The sequence below is a fragment of the Epinephelus lanceolatus genome, chromosome 5 (assembly GCF_041903045.1).
Source record: "Epinephelus lanceolatus isolate andai-2023 chromosome 5, ASM4190304v1, whole genome shotgun sequence".
Classification (NCBI taxonomy): Eukaryota; Metazoa; Chordata; class Actinopteri; order Perciformes; family Serranidae; genus Epinephelus; species Epinephelus lanceolatus.
In genome coordinates this window covers 11,537,819-11,554,524 of record NC_135738.1, presented here as the reverse complement: position 1 = coordinate 11,554,524, position 16,706 = coordinate 11,537,819, and the positions used below count along the sequence as shown (strand labels likewise).

Below are 16,706 nucleotides of genomic sequence, written 5' to 3'. Positions count from 1 at the left end.
CACTCCCTTATCATTAATAAATGACACATCTCACTGATAGGAGGCCCCGGGGCAGACCCAGGACACACTGGAGGGATTACGTATCTCATCTTGCCTGGGAACGCCTTGGGGTCCCCCAGGAGGAGCTTGAAAGTGTTGCTGGCGAGAGGGACGTCTGGGATGCTTTGCTGGGCCTGCTGCCAACACGACCCGATCCCGGATAAGCGGATGAAAATGGATGGAGGATGTAACTTATAAAGTTACAGCAGCAAATAGCGTATAACCTTATGAGTTTGCCAATGTTAGCTAGCTTTGCTAATGTTGTTCGCAAACAAATGACATTTTAGCTAACATTAATATAAGTTTGCTAAAGACATTAGCATAGCTAGCTTACGTTAGGATAAAACATATAAGGTTAGCATGAGTTATTTGCTGCTTGATGTTTTATCAATATGTTGTATTGTTTACCTTGGTGTTATTGGTGGGCAGCGTGTGGCTTACCTAAACCAATGAATGCATGCTACAGTATCCTGATGATCGTCTCTGGCAGGCGTTCACAATTTGAGACTCCTTTCTCCAAGTCCGGGAAGTTTCAAAAGGGGGAGGTGGGCCTGAGCCTGGAGCTCTGCGGCTAGTCCCTTCTCTGAGCTTTTGAATCGATTTGATTGATTGATTGAACTGATAAGAAATCACTGACATGGGTCTTTTATGGACCTTCTATTCCATCAAGACATACTGCAAAGGGATTCCTTGCAAAAGATCAGTTATAAAGCACAATGCAACAATCTACTGAAAAGATGCTGCCACCAGTGATTTACAGTGATTGTAAAATGCGACAGGGAGCTTTGAAGAGGGAGATTATCTGTACGATTAGCTTTACAACAGCTTATACTGGGAATTCAATTCTATACATATATACTCGAAATGCTGACGACATCACCCCTCAGGGTAGCAATAAAACTGCAACACTGTGCCCCTACACAAGTTAATAGGCTTCCCCAGGGAGTGCAAGCTTGATCCTGAGTGATGTCTCTAAGCCCCCCCATTGAGCTTACATCACTCCATGTTTTATCTGGCTCCCTGCAAGTGAATACAGTTTTAATGGTCAGCCTGAGTGTTTCTGTCTCAACCAGTTCTGTGTCTTCTTTGTACCAACTGGAGTTTCTAGAGCTCGGTGAGTCGGCCGATCTGTAATTAGTGCCAACCATAAACAACCGGAATCCCACTGAGCACTGCCACGGGTGGCTGCCCTCACCACGACAATCTGGAGTTTCCCTTTTGTCCTCAGCTGTGTCTGATGTGGAGCCAGCTGCCTGCCCTGGGAGGTAGTGGGCCTATGCTGTGGAGAGAGAGGAAGAGAAACTTGGGGAGTTTGGTGGAGAAACATGGAGGGTAAAAATAAACACAAGTACTGTTGAAAGAAAAAGCAGGAAAAGGAGCATACCTTGTAAAGAGTGTGATAAAATAGGGTCTTGTTAAGTAACTTGTATCTAGGAGATGTCAGAGTCATTCCTGTCCTCCTGCACAATCATTTTTAAATATAGAGTCTGATGCCATCTAAATGTGATGCAAGCCCTCTGCTCTGGGATCAGTACACATGCTTTTTCTGCCCTGGCTCCAAGATGCACAATCATGACATCATGGCAAATGTACTACAGAGTAACTCTCCATCCCAGTCATTTGTCAAGTCTTTTGGCTTGCATGCTTATTCTCTCACAAATATTATATCCTCTCAGTCACTTGTCAAAGCCTACCCTGGCTGCATGTTCCTCAAGATGCTTGAGTCATGACATAATCCTTTTACCATGGAGACAGAGTGACAGGCTTATGGGGGGTTAGGTTTGAGTAGACTTGTGTGAGGAGTCTTTTGTTGATGGGCTTTTTATAACCATATTTTTCAGATGTTGGTGTAGTTTTTGATTCATTCACCCTGCAGCTGTTTATCTCTTTACCAGAGTATTATTAAATGCATTTTAGAGCTATGTAGACATTAGATTTGAGTTAAGAACATCTCATCTTAGAGAAAAACTTTCAGGCAGTTGTAAAGGTCATGATGAAGTCTTGGTTGTTGCAGTCTTGGGAACAGGGTCTTGGCCTGAAGATATGCTCCATGGACCATTGCAAACAGTCGGCTGCCCGTCCTGTGGCCTCCCAGCCCACTTAGTCTGCACACACAACCAATCTAGGCTCAGAGGCTAAGAGGAGGAAACATCTGTGTATTTCGTGCAGATGCCAGAATATTTTGTGAATGTTAAGGAGGACTGTTGCTGTCTGTCAGTGTAGTATGACGTCTGAAAAGATACTTATTTGCCTAAAATATTGTGTTGTTTGCCACAAAAGAAAACAAAAGAGGATCAGAGGCTATTGCCTCTCAATTTAACAATGCCCAGCAGCATCTTCCTGGCAGATATCTCCTACATTTCTTTTTTAAAACCATATTTCTTTGCCATGGCCTGTCTTGCATGAACAGAATTGTAATAGCGAACGTGTCAGTGTCTATGAAACTTTCTCTTGCTCCACAAGCCAGCCAAGTACAATAATGTCATATGTGGTTTAAGGGCTAGTATCATGCAAAGTCTTTGATTCAGGTTCTGTTGAGCTTGGCATGTTTTTTCCCCATAGGGATGTCTATAGTCGTGGCTTGAGTTGAAGATCAAAAGCCCAGTGCATGAGCATTTGCCCAAGACTCATGTCTTAACCTCTCAGATCATGCACTCCAGACTGCAGTATCCTGGCAGCACCACTCAGACTCTTGATTTTGGTTTTGGAGTGATCATTTCCCAAACTTAATGCATGAAAGTTGTCCATCCTGGACTCATAGCAGCAGCTTGTAAATCAAGAACGCCTGTGGAGGCATTATAATACAGGCACAGCTCAGTGTGTGGGTGCAAACTGCAGCAATGCTGTTGGGATGCAATAAAACAGTTTGCAACACAGTAGCAACAGCTTGGTGTGCTCAGCTCGGTATCAGCCCTGATTACCATTGCTTAACTGCCATAAAGGGACATATGGAGCTGTTTAGCTATCTGCCGACACAGAAATACTGTAGTGCGCTGTCAATTAGAGCCAGGGGAAGGAAGTGGTCAGGGCTAAAACCAGGAGCAAAAGTAAGCTCAGGGGAGAACTGGCCTGACTCTGCACATAATTATTAGACTTTATATCTCTCTCTGTTTTAGTTGAGGTCTGTTTATTTTGAAATTCCTGTTTTCTCCTGTATTATCTTTGTCACTTTCTCTGGGTATGCTTTCCCTTTACTAACTGTCGTAACAAACCTCTCATATCAATACAAGATTAAACTAAAATATGATTGAGATACTGCTTTTTGGTGAAGCATACACACTCACAAAATCAATGTGTACTCACCCAAACATGGCCATGTGCACAACACTCCCACCTGCATGTGTTCACACAAACATTCTGTTCACCTTCCCCCCCATCCTCTGCCCACTGGCAGCCAATATTAGTGTTGGATTAGACATTAAAGCCCGAGTCATGTTTAGCAAGTGGACCCTCTTAAAACAAAAAATAAAAAGGCTTTCCGTGTAAACAGACTCCCCACCTCTAAACCCTCGGCCCTAATAGTTTAGAGCCACTAGCTGTGCTCAACACTAACAATCCCTTATATAGCTTGGTTTCTTGCCTGAGCAGACTACAGTATAAAGAGGGCGAAACCAGAATGCCATGCCTGCAGGGATGAATTTAGGGCAGGGGAGTGGTTCACATCGAATTTCTGTTGACTCATGGCTTTTAATGAGACACGGGCCGTGACGTGAAAGTGTTGTGGAGACTGAGTTTGAAATGGTTCAGTTGGCATTATTAATGCATGGTGGCTTTTTGGCTTGGTGATGTGAATGTTTATGAAGATTATGCCACATCAAGTAGAGCTGTGTTTTCAGGCTAATTCAGCTTGGTGCCTTGTAGGGAGGCACTGCTCATGACAAAATCCTGTTTTTAATTTTATGTCGTACTTATTTCTGTTTAATAGACGGATATCTCTTTTTATTTCCTAATTTTTGCCCCAGTCACAGTCAGATTTTGTGCTGATGCTGTTGCTATTAGTGACAAAGCAGGCTATCTGTGTATCATAATGAGTTCTACCAGCTTGATAGACCTCAGTATGAAGCAGACAGGTGCTAACAGGCCACAAAGCTGCACAGGTTAGTTTCCTTTTTAATTAAGATGACTGAGCAGCTCACTCTCCGGGGCCTAGTTAACCCTGCCATCTCTTACTCAAGTCCCTTTCTCTTGTGGAAGCAACCTCCAGGCATGGAATTTGCCAATCTTGTGCCAGTTCTCATACAAATATCACAACTCTCTCTGCTGCTCATTTATGTGCAGTATACACAATTTGTATTTTTATTTTTTTTTGCTATTAAGAAATAGACTTGCCCCTGAATATTTAGTGTGAATTATAACTTGCTCTCTGCTTCTCTTGATTCATCAGTTTGTCATTTCTAAACAAAAACTCATTATTTTTAATTAGCCCATATCTGCAACTTCTCAGGAGTAGGAGCTCACCAGCAGCACTTGATGGTGACATTAAGCTGACATCTGCCCTCTCGCCTCCCTTGTCTGCAGGAAAATTGGCTGCAGCCTGAAGATGCCCTGTGGCTTTGTCTGAATCAGTGACTTCTAGTGCTTTCAGACCTTTAAGACTCAAGACAGCAGGGAGCTGCATAGCCTGGCAGGTAAGCCGAGTCACAGTTTCTGTTTCCTGTTATTATCTGCAGTAGGGCTGCAAAAGTAATCATATTAAAACTGCTGCTTTGCTTCATATCGTCATACATTTTTTTGTGCGTTCATGACGGTAGTTGTGTCAGTTTGGGATTTGCAGGGAGATCTATTCTAATTTCTCTCTAAGCTATTGCACATCAAAAAAAGACAAGGCTGTTTTACACCATTTTATGTGCTAAGGGAGTTTTCTCCTTTCTTCTACTTAAAGAGCCTAGGCTGGGTTGGAAACTGTAGCTGTTGTGGGCCTGTGAAGGCCATTGAGACATGAGTAATATTGGGTTGTACAACTAAACTGCAGCGCAGCTATACAACCCTGTGCAACATCTCAGCAACAAGGCAAAAACTAGACTAAAAACTCCAACTTTGCTGGTCACAGACAGGCTGGTTTTGATGTCGCATTCATTCTGATAGCTTTGACTTTACATAATATTTGAAGAAGACTTAGTCTGTTCTACACAGGTTTAGTCATCCTTGCACAGAGAGACTGGATGGCCGTATTGTGTGTTTTAGTTTCTGCCCTCGCTGCCCAGGCTGATGTTTGTCAGGTCTTTGCCTTTGTGCCTGCACCTCAATAAATCTTCCTTTATGTAACCAGTATTCTCACGCCTGGGCACAGAGGAACAGCTACAAAGCAGTCATATTTATCAAACTGCTCAACAACCTTGTTTAAGTTTTTCCAGAACACATTTGTTTTTGAGTAAAGTCCCTCAATTTCAGCTCATACTAGCACGCATTGTGTTGTTGTAGTTCATGACCAGGGGAAGCGAGAGGTCAAAACATGTCTAGGCATGTCTTACCCCCCCCCAACAGTCCCAGTGCTACCATGTTAAGATATTTCATTTGAGAGTAATACTGCATGTTGAAAGCATGTAATGTTGTATTTTTAGTTTTATTTAGCTCACTGTGTCGGAGTTTAATTCAACCTGAAATGATTCAGTTGATATGGAATGTCTCTTTTGAGTATACACTCAGCTTTCTCTCGCTGGGAAATGATTTCATCCTTCCTGACTTCATGACCAAGGTATTTCAAAATTGTAGCTTCACGTCACCTACAAAAGCTCAGCAGCTATTTCTGGCCATGTTCTGCTTTTTTTGTTCTGTTTTGGTAGTTATTACCAGCTCCACTTTGATGACTGAGACTGCTATGTTGTCTGATGTGTTGTCTCAGTAAGTCCCACTACATTTAATGCCAACACGGTTGTCACAGTTGTTCTGTTTCACGTTGACAATACATATTATCCATTCCTTTTTCCCCCTCCTCCCCCTTGACACATTTGATTTGTTTTGTGTGTTGTTGTGTCTTGCAAACATACCGTGCTCATGTTGCTACAAGACGACAGTTTCAGTGGTAGATGTCAGTCAGATTTTTCTGTCTTTCTGGTTCAGAGGATGTTGAGCATCTGCAGTATATATCTGTTTCTGTGTATCTGTATCCACGTGTCCATGTTACTTTCAGCGAGGTTCAGAAGTGCTGAACTCATTAGCAATTGGAATTAAGCTTTTTACATGATGCTTCCATTTTAATATGTTTGTCACAAAAAATTTAAACCAAATAATGAAACGAGACAATAGTCCACTGGTTCAATATGCAAACGTTTAGGGTATCAGGGCACTGTGATCCAACTATTGTGGCCTTGTCATGTGCACTGTGAGGTCTCCCATGATTCCCAGGCCTAATTATCGCCACAGCAAAATCCCACATTTGTCTTTAGATGGACTTTGAAATGGCTTGAGCATAATTGGTCTTGCCAGCTCTGTGGCTGAGTCCAGGCCAGCCGACACACACTGCTCTGTGTTCACAGGCTCCCACTGATAGACCCCTGCGCCATGCAGTCTCATGGAGGATCAGTGGGATCTTTAGGGGGAGATGATTTGAGTGGGTTGTTTTTGACATAATTATCTCCCAAATGCTGATTCACTGATAGGGAAGGTCATTAACTCGAATGCGCTCAAGAGGACGCAAGAATGCGGCATCCACATCTCGTCTTGATTTCCTCTGGGGAACTTAATTAGCGAGTTTGGGGATGTGGGTGTCTGGGGTAATAATTATCCATGAATATATGATAGCAGCGGTGGTGAAGTCAGAGCTGTTTTACAGTTGGTAAGGCCGATGTGTGTGCTGTAGTGCAACAGGATTTATTAACACTCTTTAGTAAAGATTTTATAGGAAGTAAGAATCCACCAACAAAGGATGTGCAAGGAGGAGTTGAAATGTCTCCGCCTGCTTCTGGTTATTGTCATCAGTGCTTGGAAAGTACCACAAGATCTCAACTCTTTTATCAGTCTGTGTCTAAATGTAACAGGAACATTTGTTGCCTTTTTTGGCGACAACCTAGTCAAATTCATTCCTTTCACCATATTTTCCTGCAATTTTGCAAAGATTTTAATATCTTTATTTTTGCACCAAAACTGCAACTGCAGAATTCCAAATCAGCAGAGCTAAAACACCATCCAACTGATTTTCATTCCATCCTGCTGCTCAGTCTCCTCATTCCTTCTTCTCCAGCAACTTTCTTTGTATGAACAGATGCAGCGAGAAACAGCTAAACAAACAACAAATGAACGCTCATGTCAAGGCCCATCAACTCCCCTCATTTTGAGCCGATCCCTTGATTACAATTGTTAAAACAAATGCAGTGTAAACACTTTGTTGTAACCTCAGCCCTTTTTTGTGAACAGTTTTCCTGATTTAGTGAGTATTTAAACACATGGTGTTTTTGAACAGAAGAAGTAACAGTACAAGAGAAACAGATTATTGCAAGTTATTAGTCTAGAATAGCTGTCGTCTTTTATTATGAAGCTTTTAGTCAAAAGATATTTTTGTTTGCTGTGGCACAAATGGTCATATCAAACAGGAACAGGAACATAACACGAACATAACCAGGGTTCTCTCCATATTTTCAGAGCTGCTGTAGGTTAGGTTAGTTCCCACTGGGGTTGATAGAGCTTTCACTGTAAGTGCTAGATAATCTACACCTGAAATAGTTATTCAGGTGATTAAGGACTATTTTTTTTTTTTAGGTTTTTCCCATTAAAAATGTGGGTTTTTATTGCCATGTTTAATTGTTCAAATTGTAGAGCAGTACTAATTTATTTGCAGACCATCGATATCAAAAAGCAGTATTGCTATTGGTAAATATAAGAAAGTTCAGAAGAAGTTAAGTAAGATGAAGTATGATTTAGTACAAGAAGAACACAGGTGAGATAAAATGTAGTTCTTGTGGTAGCCTCTAGATGCTGGCTCCAAAAATGCCAACCTCCAAATTCTCTCATATTTCCACAACAAGCTTACGAGGTAAATTAATTTCTACATATGTATATTTTGTCACAAATTTAAAAAGAATAGCTTCATTAAAAGTTCAGTGTGTAGGATTTAGGGGGATATATGGACAGAAATGAAATATAGGCCTAATATACTAAGCAGCGTTTCGCTCAACGCAGTGCAGGCGGAGCTCTCCATGAGTCCTTTTTTTGCTCAGCAGCACTTTGTGAGTCGCAGGGTGGATAGACTTGGTGGATAGTCAGTCTGCTCAGAGCTGATCAGATCAGATTAATGGAGAGGAGCAGCTGCTGCAGAGGTGAGTTAGACCCAGTTTAGACCCAGTACAGCGAACAGTTGAGTTTCACTGTCAATGCGCTGCTCCATCTGTTCCAAGAGTACACTCTGCGCTCAGACAGTGTGGTGCCATAAATAATCGAACAGTATGTATATATTTCAGCGGCGCTCCTAATGAATGGTCCAGCTCCAAAAATAGAAAATTTATTTGTGGTGGCAGGTGTTTTGATTGTGGCAGGCTGCCATGAATGAGCGTGTGGGAAACCCTGCTAAGTATGTTTTCTTTAATGTAATAACGCCTGAAAATAAGAGTTGTTTAGAGTGTTTTAGGGAACGGGTCCTAGTCCATGGAGTCCGCCATGTTGCAGCACCATTTTTCGACAGTAGCCTTTTGTGGACAAATTTAACACTGGCTCCAGATAAGGCAATTTACGTGTTCTCATCATGACAAACTAAACAGTGTCATGAAAATGTTGATTTTTAGTTTGAAACTGCTTCATTCAGTGTTTTTACTGATTTAAATCACCATGTCTGTGTGTTTTGGAGAAGAAGAGACCTCTGTGGATACTCCGGCTCCCGGTGATATCCTCCTGAACCCTAAACACTGAAGGAATTCTAAGTGGGAGTTCACGCTTGGTTTCAGCTGGTTGCAATCTGCAATCTTCGCTACTAGATGCCACTAAATCCCACACACTGCACGTTTAAAAAGATATGAAGGCACCTCTACCCTGACACTGTCAGAGTTACATTCTCTGACAAAGAGAATAGCAAATGGTGAACCCAGAGTCTTCAAATTGCCACTTCTGAAGCATGTTTATGTCATCACACACATGCTTATTTCATCTGAACACAATACCTATAAAAAAATTGCAATATTGCTTGGCAAAATTTAGCTTGTTCTATCAATATTGGAAACAGAGTAAAACTAGCACAGTTGAAAGGTTTCTAAACCCTGTGAATGGCAGCCCAGTGTTGAGAAACATGAAGATGGTGTAGCAAAATGAAGAACTGAAATAGATTATAAATTCATTTTTTAATACTCATAACTACTTTCACAGGTCCAATATTATTTTTATAATGTTTAGCCAAAATATGTGACAATGCAATCACTCTTCTTTAATAATTAAGCATATAATAAAGTTACATCCTGTTATTAGTTTGAAAAATACTTAACTATTTAAGATTGCACTGTAAGATGCCTAATCTGTTTTGTTTTGTTAGCTGAATATCGTATCAGTATCAGCTGATATGAGAGGTAGAATATCAGCTTTGGCTTCAAATAAAAAAGGGAAAAATAATTTAGTTCACCCCTAGTTTTATCAGACTTTTTTATTTTCTGTTTAGATGCCTGTGGCTTTGCTACATAAGCCAAATGTGGCATTTAAGTCCCTGTGGAGTTTCAGAGCACTCTGAAAGTCTGTGTGTATTGACTGGCAGTATATATGTATAGATCCATCAAGATTACACACTGTTGACTCATGGAAGCTCTTTAAGTTACTCTGCTTATTGATTGCTGCATTTCCCCGCTGTGATTGTCCTTGATAAATGGATTAGGATGTACCCTGTGCTTTTTGCCTCTAGAGTTACCACTTCAGCAATGCTCACTAAAAAGTGCCCTTGCTATCTTGCTCCAATAGTAAACAATGTAGAGTTTTCCCATTAGGACCTCATTGATAAGGTTTAAATCAATTATGCCATAGAAAGTATCCAACTTGCAGGAAATGTAGTGTGAAAGTGGAAAAAGATAGACCTTGGATAGTGGTTTGTCCTTGAAGCCCATCATGTGAATGGAGCCAAGGTCAGCGGAGATCAATAAATGTGTGGGTGTCTGGAACATGTATTCCCATCACACTCTTGCTTTGCCTCCCGCTCTCAGTTCCTGACTTTCCCTTAAGGCCCCACTAAGTGAACTGTGGAAACCAGCAGCTGTTGGAGTTCCCATCAGAGCACCTCAGAGAGCAAAAGTGAATTTCACCAAGAGAGACACACAGAAGTCTAAAAACATCAATATCAGATGATCTATGGGTCAACTCTCGCTCCATTTCTTTAACCTTATTAGTCATAGGGAAACTCTGCATCAAACAAAAAGAGCACAAGTTTATTGGAGTTAAAAAATGTATTATTAGGGCAGGGTTGTGGTACTTGATACCTTTTAAAGTATCAACCAAAATAACCCAGTGCCAAGTAGTATTGAAACTTGTCGACTTGTCCTCCTTGCACTCAGATCTAGAAAAAAGGATTTTAAAAATATATTGCTTGCAGCTAATCATCACAAGTGTTCTTCGGTTTAATGTGATGTGATTGACCCACAACAGCCTGTGGCATCTGGTGGCATTTTACGCAAGTGAATGCTTCCATTTACATGATTGGTATCAGATGATGTAGAAAATCATATGTATCAAATGAAGCACTCTGTTGGTATCAGTATCCCGTAAAGGATACTGGTTTTCAGTGCCCAGCCCTAATGACAGTCATGTTTATAGATTGAATGTGTAGGAGTTCTGTGGACTAAAAATCTAAAATAAGCAGACACAGATTATCATCATGAGTATTTATTAGTACCAAGAAGGATTAGGGCCATGTCAAAGAAAAAAAATCTTCGAGAAAAAGTCGTAGATCTACGAGAATATATTGAGATTGTAAATTGGATCAGTGTGGATGAATGAAAAATGGAAACAATGAACAGTTTATTTTTGGTGGTAATGTGTTATGTGATATTGTAAATGTAATTATATCACCCGAAGACTTGTTGGCAATGCATTGTATTATTTCGGTACCGCTAAAACTTATATTACTGTCACCCCCAAGACTGTTTGTACACACTTTGTTGCTTTTATACCATGTTACCCGACTTTCTCATCTGTGGCTTTTTTTCTCTCCTAAAATTACGACTTTAATCTCATAATATTTTGAATTTATTCTCGTAGATGTATGAATTTTTTCTTGCGTATTTTTGACTTTATTCTCATAGATTTACGACTTTATTCTCATATATTTTTTACTTTATTCTTGGAGATTTACGACTTTATTCTCGTAGATCTATGATTTTATTCTCGTATATTTTCGACTTTGTCCTCGTAGATCTACGACTTAATTCTTGTAGATCTACAACTTTATTCTCATATATTTTTTACTTTATTCTTGTACATTTACGACTTTATTCTCATAGATCTACGACTTAATTCTTGTAGATCTACGACTTTATTCTCATATATTTTTTACTTTATTCTTGTAGATTTACGACTTTATTGTCATAGATCTACAACTTTATTCTTGTATATTTTCGACTTTGTCCTCGTAGATCTACAACTTCATTCTTGTAGATCTACGACTTTATTCTCATATATTTTTTACTTTATTCTTGTAGATTTATGACTTTATTCTCATAGATCTACGTCTTTATTTTCATATATTTTCGACTTTATTCTCGTAGATCTACGACTTAATTCTTGTAGATCTAAGACTTTATTCTCACATATTTTTTATATTATTGTATATTTTCGACTTTATTCTCATAGATCTACGACTTTATTCTCATATATTTTTTTTCTTTATTCTTGTAGATTTACAACTTTATTCTCCTATATTTTTTACTTTATTCTTGTAGATTTACGACTTTATTCTCATAGATCTATGACTTTATTCTTGTATATATTCGACTTTGTTCTTGTAGATCTATGACTTTATTCTTGTATATTTTTTTTAATATTTTTTTTGTATATCTAAGTTTTTTTTTCTTTAACATGGCCCTAATCCTCCTTCATACATTAGCACCTGATACATTCCTTACATTCCTTTCATTCAGTCACTTTTTCTTTCACACCCCCCTCAGAGGCTGAAAAAAGTACATAGCCTCCAGCCCACTTTTTTTTTTTTTTTTATCAATCATGAGCAATAATTGGGGAAGCAACTTATAAAATGATCAGTGTTGAAGTTTAGTGAAATAAAGGTCAGTATGATAGCAACAGCAAAATCAAATCATATTCATTCAATTTTGTTTGACTCCAGCGGCTCTATGCCCCCTCAGGGCGGGCTACTCCACGGTTTGAGAACCACTACTTTAATAAATAAAGACTTTATTTTTGAAGTAAATATGTCTTCTCCCCTACATCCCAACAACACTGATCACATGTTTAAATTAATTTCTTGCTTTCTCTTGCCATCCCCTGCTGATGGACGAAAGGTCAAGTCGTAAACTGACGTCAGTTTGACATCCTTAACCTTCTAGGTCCACTGGGAGTCTTGGTGGATTTGGGTAGCCTATTCAGAATGGTTTGACAGGGCTGGGTGGCAGTCTCCCCTAAATTCCACCAAGCTGTGACCCCCGTCCCCACCGTGCTGCCTGCTATAGTTATCCCAGGCCTGTTTCAACTTAGTTATGGCAGGAATGTGCCATTGCATGAGAAGAGGTCATCCCTCCTCATGGCCTGCAGTGGCTCTTCCCCAGTCCTTAGTCAAGGCTGCCAAGACGTGGACATGCTTTCCCACGCATGTAACCCGCCCTGCCATTCATCAATGAGGAATGTTGTTATTTATTAGACAGGGAGCTTTACTTTGCTTTATCCAGACTATTTAGAGGAGGTATCAGTTTTATCTCTTTCTTTGAAGCTCTTCTTAGCCCAGTGTCTAAATAAACCTATGCTCCAGTTTATTGTTCTCATAAATTCATACCTTTTTTCCATTTCAGACCAGCTTCAGATTTTCTGTGGTGTCACTTTGTCAACTTTTGGCATAATTTTAGCTTTGTTAGCGCACTGGCTCTAGGGACGGCATTGTTGGTCAGCTGGTCCACCACTTTGGCTCAGACTGACATAGCTTGACAACTGTAAGATAGATTGCCATTGAATTTTTTACAGCCATGTTCCCAAGAGGATGAATCTTAATGACTCTGGCAAACACCTGACTTTTTCCCAAGTGCTTTCCCATTTCCCAAATGACATTTATGGTTCAGATTGGAATATCCTGAGTGATTGACAAGAGTGCCATGAAATTTACAACAGATATTCAGTGACCCTGGAGGATACATTTAAGGGCTTCAAGGGATCCTCAGGCTTTTTTTGGCATAATTGTCAACTTGTTAACTTTCTGTTTCCCTCTTAAATCTGACATTTCCTCCACTCCAACTGATTTCCGTGGGCGAAGGGGACCATTGACTAGAGACCAACTAATCTGCCTGAATCTAACGTCATTTTAAATCCACACTGATTGATAGCCATGCCAGCGTACTTGTTTTGCTGGTGTTTTAAGATTGGAGCTGAACAATTAAAAACAAACCATGTAATCAGGCGATATTGAGACGACATGTCAATGTAAGACAGCTTTGATAGCAGCGTCTATGTTGTCTATAGCTCTCCAGTAGTTTTTATTATATCTCATTGGTTATGGCGCAATCTGTGACAACATCATTAGTATCACTCGTGGCGCTGATTGGCCAATCGCTAGTCTTTACTATGCTCATTGGTTTCCTTTTTATCTTAACTGAGAAAGCACTGTTTTGTATCATGATACCATACAATCAAATCGAACTCAGTGGAGTAGGCGTATTCAAAGTTTAGGAATCAGGCAACTCTACCTGGTCTATGATCAAATACCTGCCAAACCCAGGTAAACATGGTTAAACATTATATTGCTAAACATGAACATGCTAGCATTATCACTATAGGCATGTCTGCATGTTGATGTGCGTATTTAGCTCCAGGACGGTGCCACAGAGCTGCTATCATGGCTGTAGATCTTGTTTTATTTTTTGATCTGTGGCACACATAAAGCCCTACACACAGTGCTCCTTCAAAATGCCACCAAACCATATCTAGTGTAATGCAATGCAACCGCAACATCGTCATATAAGCTGTTTTCCCACTTGCATCTTAACCCATAAATGCAGCTGCAATTTTCTGTGTCTCCCATCATGTGGGTTTAGAGGCTGGAGTTGATTTTCTATGCAAGATGCTTTGAGTAATTAGATCAGCTCAGGACTTCAGTATAAATATTTCATCATTGGCCTTGGTGGGAACAAAAGCATCAGCATTCATAGGTGAAGCTGCGATGGTCAATGACATTTTTGCATGTGTGTGACGGTTCAGGCTGGTGTTATACTGGGGACTGGGATAGTAGTTGTAGTCAATCACCCAATAATGGTCTTGAGATGAAATGGAATGGGTTAGTCATTTTTCCATGTGCGTAAGGAAGCAATTTAGTATTCTCTCAAAAACTCAAGTTACCTTGGTTACCCTTTGTTTCTGTTTCCAGAGCTGACTAATGTTAATTATCTGAGAGTGAAAGGAAGTAAATGACTATTACTCACTTTAAAGTTAACACCCAGTAAAGTCAGACTGTAGGCTCAGTCAAAGACAGCAGTTTTGGAGCTGGTAGATTGTCAGGTTTTGCCCAAGCTCTCATTAAGAGGGTGAGTGGTTGCTGTTATGAGTTGGTTGAACATGGATTCTCTGGTGTAAGGCCAATTCCTCTAACCACGAGAACATGCTGTCAAATGAGATTTATAGATGATTATAGTTTCTGAAACATTGCAGTCATCATGTACGATGCAGATAAGCTTGATTTAAAATTCACAGTGAATACTAATCCAACGTGGGCATTGCTGGATTCACTCAAGGGGGAATTCCCTGACTTTTGAAAACAGATCCAGTTATTTCACACGGTGTCATGTAATTTGTGTTGCAGATTTATTGGCCACTAGTCGGCCTGAAGACTTTCAACTTGATCTGGGCCAAGCCCTGTAGTCTGACCACCTATTGTTTCACTGTTTAGTCAACCTTGTCTCGCCTGGCTCTTCAAACAAGCTGAAGTTTCAGCTGTTCAGCCCCTACCCCCGCCCCCTGTGTGGTTTGTGCTTTGAAGATGGGTATGAGAAATTAGATTTCATGCTTTGGGGTTGATATTAAAGTTGAAATGGAAACTTTCTGAAAGAAGTATCACTGTTTTCTAATTGAGAAATGCCTCTTGCTCTGCGGTCAAAAAGCAGTGAACTTTTGCTTTATTTCAGCAGTGTGGTCACAGCTCTGCCTGTACAGTCACCTGACTACGAAAACATAAACTTGTTTTACAGCTGTACAGATTGCTTGATTATGTCTAATAGAGGAGCATTTGATTACAGTATAAGTGGCATAAATCTTTTGTTGATTTAGAGCTTACTTATTTAGGCTGTGCACTACCTTACTTGGTTTTTTTTTTGTAGAGATTTAAATAGTTTAAAAACATTTTGAAAGGCTTGTAACATGAGGACAATTTGACATGTTTTTTTAAAAAAAACTTAATATGGTAAACTTATAAAGTTCCAAATCTAATTTGTGCTTTAGCTTGTTTGCAGCTCTTCAGAAGTGAAGTGATATGCCTCCTGCAGAGTTTAATCTGTCGAATTCAAGCTTTTATTTCTGTCTTACGCTCTTGGGCCCTTTGAGACTCATATTTTTGATTGCCGTTGGCAATGTTGAGAAATACTGCCAATAAAAGTGTGAAGACTTGGTGAAACTTTGAAGCATGTGATGGAAAACAACTGTTAAAGTTTTGCCATTCTCGGTTTGCGTCGAGCACTTTTAAAAGTATTTCTTCCGGCTGTTCTTTAAAGTTGATCAACAGAATTTTTTTTTACCACAGGATGTGTGTGCAGACAGGCGAGCACACACAAACTATTACATGATTGATGTCACTCAATATTGGACTTGATGTGTAAGTCCAGATAAGGAAGTAGTAGAATATTGCCTGCAAGAGATTTATCGCTCTGCAAATTTTGAAGGGATTTAACAGTTATTAGGACCACTTTATAACCGATAGGAGAACCTAGACACATATCAGGCCGCACCAGGTTTATTGACAACCCTGGAGCTGTCCTATTAAATGTGTCTGCTGAAAGTATGAAATCTTGTTTTACCACAAGGAGATTTTGAGGGGCGGGGGTCTCTGTAAAAATTTGCCTGTGATATCATGTTAACTACATTGCCTCCCAGAAGAGAACGTGCATGGGTTTTCAGAAAGAGGGATGCTAGGCTTCCAGTAAGAAAGGTCTCCTGCCTTCACAGTGCAGAGTTACTGTATAATCCCTCTGGCACAATCTTATTAAGCCTTCAGCCGAGGAAAATACTGGTTCAGACAAGTGTAACTACTGACCATTGTCGTCTGGGTGGACGTTATGAGAGAGGAGACGTGAGTTTCTCTGTTCCATATGTAATCTTGCTTTGTTGTGACTCCTCCGCACCCGGCCAGACCCTGTTCATTCCACCCTCTATTGCATGTTTTTTCAGCTGTGTTTACATGCCAGCTCTCTGAAACTTGAAGGGTGGAGTGAATGCCTTCCTCTGTGCCAGACTTCTGACAACTGTCAGGACTTAACATCCTTCATGTTTTTATTTACCCGTTGAATGATGCAAATGCCAGTTTTAAGCTCATGTACACATTAAAAACGTTTCTGCTGAAGAAAAAT

General features: G+C 40.1%; 1 protein-coding gene across 3 annotated transcripts in view; it reads left to right on the top strand.

The window, feature by feature from the left end:
• peak1 (pseudopodium-enriched atypical kinase 1) overlaps positions 1–16,706 on the top strand; it is a 156,396-nt gene that overhangs the window by 22,049 nt on the left and 117,641 nt on the right. For all 3 annotated transcript variants that reach the window (XM_078167711.1, XM_033634786.2, XM_033634788.2), the window contains exon 2: positions 4,558–4,667. The gene's annotated coding sequence lies outside the window, so the exon portion shown is untranslated. The remainder of the gene's footprint in view (positions 1–4,557; positions 4,668–16,706) is intronic.